The 4,474-nt window shown below is 44.1% G+C and overlaps 1 long non-coding RNA gene across 4 annotated transcripts; it reads right to left on the minus strand.

The window, feature by feature from the left end:
* Positions 1 to 1,240: 1,240 nt before the first annotated feature.
* LOC125535989 lies at positions 1,241 to 3,786 on the minus strand. 4 transcript variants are annotated; one of them, XR_007294878.1, is made up of 3 exons: positions 3,361 to 3,786; positions 3,229 to 3,261; positions 1,241 to 3,118 (listed from the first exon to the last, which is right to left on the minus strand). It is a non-coding gene; the product is annotated as an uncharacterized LOC125535989 (long non-coding RNA). The 4 variants fall into 4 exon arrangements; XR_007294880.1 differs by having other exon boundaries at positions 1,241 to 2,858; positions 2,990 to 3,261; XR_007294881.1 differs by having other exon boundaries at positions 1,241 to 1,485; positions 2,628 to 3,261.
* Positions 3,787 to 4,474: the final 688 nt, after the last annotated feature.

Raw genomic sequence — 4,474 nt, forward strand, 5'->3', positions numbered from 1 at the left:
CTTTTTGGAGATTTTTTCTGGACCAGAAGACATCAGATGGGCCAAACAAGTACCAGAGGGGTGCCCCGAGGGGGGCACAACCCACTTGGGCACGCCTGGGGGCTCAGACGCGCCCTGGTGGGTTGTGCCCACCTCAGGGGCCTCCCGCACCACCTCTTTGCTCTATAAATACCCTAATATTCCAAAAACCCTAAGGGAGTCGACGAAACACAATTGCAGCAACCGCAAGTTCCAGAACCACGAGATCCAATCTAGACACCATCATAGAGGGGTTCATCATCCTCATTGGTGCCTCTCTGATGATGCGTGAGTAGTTCATTGTAGACCTACAGGTCCGTAGGTAGTAGCTAGATGGCTTCTTCTCTCTTTTTTATTCTCAATACAATGGTCTCTTGGAGATCTATTTGATGTCACTCTTTTGTGATGTGTTTGTTGGGATCCGATGAACTTGAGTTTATGATCAGATCTACTTCATCCATGAAAATTATTTGAGTTTTGATCTCTTATATGCATGATTACTTATAGCCTTGATTTCTTCTTCGAATCTTTGGTTTAGTTAGGCCGACTAGATCAATTTTTCTTGCCATGGGAAGAGGTCCTTTGTGATGGGTTCGATCGTTCGGTGTTCTTTCCCAGTGGCAGAAGGGGCAGCAAGAGATGTATTGCTCGTTGCTATTAAGGATAACAACATGGGATTTATTCTTAATACACTAGATGCATGCTGGATAGCGGTCGATGTGTGGAGTAGTAGTAGTAGATGCAGGCAAGAGTCGGTCTACTAATCTTGGACGTGATGCCTATATAATGATCACTAGATCATGGTTGGTGCGCGTTGCTGCGCCCGTCTATTTTTCCAATAGAATGATTGTAATTTTAACAAAATTTTAGACATGAAAGAGCTGAAAGTTCTTTCTAGTGAAAGAACTTTTGCACCATCATGCACGCAAACCAAATATTCATCATTTTACGTAAATGTGATCTTCTATAATTTTCAGGTCATATTGGCCATCCTCTTACCTTCTTGTCTACCAAGATCTGAGTCCTTTTACTGGGTCCAGGACTAATATCTTTACAGTATGCACTTGTTGTACTGATATCATGATGTTTGTGATAACTGGTAGGGATATTATCTTGCATTCTGCACACACCAGTTTATTCAATCAAAATTTGCAGGAGAGAGCACATTTTTCATGCTCACTATGTGCAAGAGAAAGAGCAAAACTCTTGAACAATGAGGAGCTGAGTCACATGAAAGATATGCATTCATGGATCATCGCAGTTACATATCTCAAAGAAGTTCTTTTTACCAATATCAGAGGGCATCAGGGCAATAAGGACAAAGAGTACACCAGAATTTGACCTCATTGTGAAATAAGAAAAAGCATGGATAATATTTCCTGTAATATAATATAAATCACAGTATCCCTCTACAATTGCAGGTCCTGGATAGCAAGCCATCCTTAATCTCTCGGACAGCAGTTCCATCTGTGACAAATTCCAGCAATTACACAGCAAGTTAGCTAGATGCAAACATTTGAAAAGAGAAGGCCATCAAAACTAAATTCATGTAACGACAAAAGATATAACTTGCCAAGGATAGTAATATAGGGTTACAGTACCAGTAATTAAAAAGGGCAGCCCGGTGCATGTAGCTCCCGCTTGCGCAGGGTCCGGGGAAGGGTCCGACCACTTTGGATCTATTGTACGCAGCCTTTCCCTACATTTCTGTAAGAGGCTGTTTCCAGGACTTGAACCCGTGACCTCGTGGTCACAAGGCAGCAGCTTTACCACTGCGCCTAAAATAATCAAATGAGTCATATACCCTCCACCACATTCCAGGATGAAGGTGGTATGCACTGACCTTCTGAAATAAAAAGGGCTATGACCTATTGGATGCTACTATAGAGGGCCATGGGCCAGATTCCAGGTGAGTTTTGTCATCGGACATTACCGTGAACATGTGGAAGGATTACACATACCTAAAGAATACAGTAGGATAGCCACTTGTCCACACTTATGCGCACAACAATTGCAGTCAAATGTGGCTGTATGCAAATTCAGAGAGGCAGTCGAGTAATATGTAAGGAAACCATTAGTGATGCCTTATATGCAAGTGTATTATTCGTGATGCCTACATTTTGTCGTTGCTACGGTGCTGGTGGTAAAGTAAGATGGTATTCCAGGGAGCGTGGAGTGTAGGAACACAAAGCAAGCTACCATGATCCTTGCAGGTCAACGAGCCAACCTACTTTTGCACAATAGAAGGTGCTAGCTTCTCTGCAACTTTTACAAAAATAATATGGCCTGGAATAGAGAATAACAATGACTTCTAAATGGCTATGAGATCATCTAACCTGCTATGCTCATATAACCTAAATTGTAACATACAGATGACCATATAATATATGTGAATTTATGCTCAAAGTTTTCCTGAATTTGGGGACCATATGGTTTGATATTTCAGACGCCTTTAGACCTTTAAGATTTTAGCTTGGTGTAGAAACTCAAAACGATCTACGAGAGAGAGAGAGAGAGAGAGAGAGAGAGAGAGAGAGAGAGAGAGAGAGAGAGAGAGAAGGCCGGCTCTCTTCTTAGTATAACCCTGATACTACAAAAGTCCGGTTTACCTGAGAAATGAAGCATCAACCATTAATCTGGTGGTCTGCAGGGATGAAAGCAACAGTAACATTTAACACTTGCTGGATAGCATAGAGAGAAATAAAAATACAACAAGATGACAAAATATGGGATTTATAATTTTCCATGCTTCTAGATATTTGAAGGCGTGAATGATACACATACATTCTGCACCGTAATATCTAAGCAATAGCCATGCCAAATTATAAGGTAAAGAGTTCCTGAACAAAATAAAATATCAGAACCACAGCCTCCAAGAATTTCCCGAAGAAATGAACAAAAATCAGGATAAAAATTGTGTTCGTCCCAAATAGAGGGATGCATGAGTACTAAAGTATGTGTGGTTGTCTACCTGAGATGATAGAACTTGTATGTTTCATTTTTCTCGGGGCAACTTCAAATTCAATCAGCGATTGGAGCAGAGAGGCGTTGAGGAAGATATCGCACTTGGCCAGCAGAACTGATCCGGAGCAACGGCGGCCTGGAGGCGAGGAATTAGGCGAACACAACTGCTAAGCAAAAAATATCCAGTGCGAAGCTCCAAAATTAAATCAATCCAGCACAGCTAGCATGAACATCAACTGTACGCACAATTTTCGGTATGAGAGGATATCTAATTGCTTCCTGCAAAAATGATCACACATGAATTTAAAAGAAATACATGCTGCCGGTGTAGAGAGGATGAGCAAAGAGTGTAAGGGACGAAAGAATATATAGACGTACCACTCGATAGTTGAAGGATTAGCACATCAATCGCCATGAACGCACGCTTAGAAACCGAAGTTTGATTGTGAGCAGTTTCCCGGAGATGAGGCGCCGGCCATTATCACACGCGTCCCCCAGCTGGATCGGTCGGCCCCTGATTCATACGCATCCGGCGCGCCCGCTGGATTCCCACGTCGGATGGATCGTGGATCGGCTTCCCTCGCAACCTCGACTGAACCTCGTCGCGCTCGCCTCCTCGCGCGCCTCGGCTCAGCTGGGATCCTGGCGCTCGATCCCCTCGCGCGACTGGGCTGCCTCTACCACTTCCTCTGTTCCAGTCCCAGCGTCAGCGGGCGATCTGAGTCGGACCTTGGTCGATTAAATGATGGGCGACGCCGCTTGAGGTTCCTTGCGGCGGCGGTGTCGGGAGGGCTGTTTCGGGTCCTCCGGGAGACAGTGCGAGGGCGGAGCGAGGCTGAAACAAATGGGCTTTGAGTGGTAGAGGCCCAATCAACCACATGTCTCCGTTTTTTCTTCCAGAGTAGCAGCTCTTTAGGACGAGAGGCCCAATTCGCGACCAGAAGTAAATCCAAGGCCAGAAATCGTTAAAACACAAGATCTAACGGCTAAAACTGCTGATGGCGTGAGAGGGCTGGGTTTAGGCTCGGTTAGAAAGGAGGAGGAGCGACGCAGCCATTCGGCCCAAATATACACCAGCCGGCCGAAATTGTTATCGGAGTAGCAGCCCAGCACCGTTAGCGCTCTCGTTCCTAGCGATTAGTGCGAGCGGACATGGGATTGATCGGTAATCTGACGACCAGAAACGCATGAAAGTGATGATCCGACGGCTATGGGCGCTAATGGTCTGGGAGGGCTGGAAAGTTGCACGTTTTAATGTATCTAAATTGCTTGGATACCGTCATAATTATTTGAGGTTCTATCAATTGCCCAACAGTAATTTGTTTACCCACCGTTTGCTATTTTCTCGAGAGAAGCCACTAGTGAAATCTACGGATTTTCTCATCCTATATTCTCAGATCTATATTTCTATTTGCCTTTTCCTTTATTTCCATCTTTTATTTTCAGATCTATATTACCAAAAACCCAAAAATACCTCGCTGAATTTTATTTG

This window comes from Triticum urartu, chromosome 1, assembly GCF_003073215.2.
Source record: "Triticum urartu cultivar G1812 chromosome 1, Tu2.1, whole genome shotgun sequence".
Taxonomy (NCBI): Eukaryota; Viridiplantae; Streptophyta; class Magnoliopsida; order Poales; family Poaceae; genus Triticum; species Triticum urartu.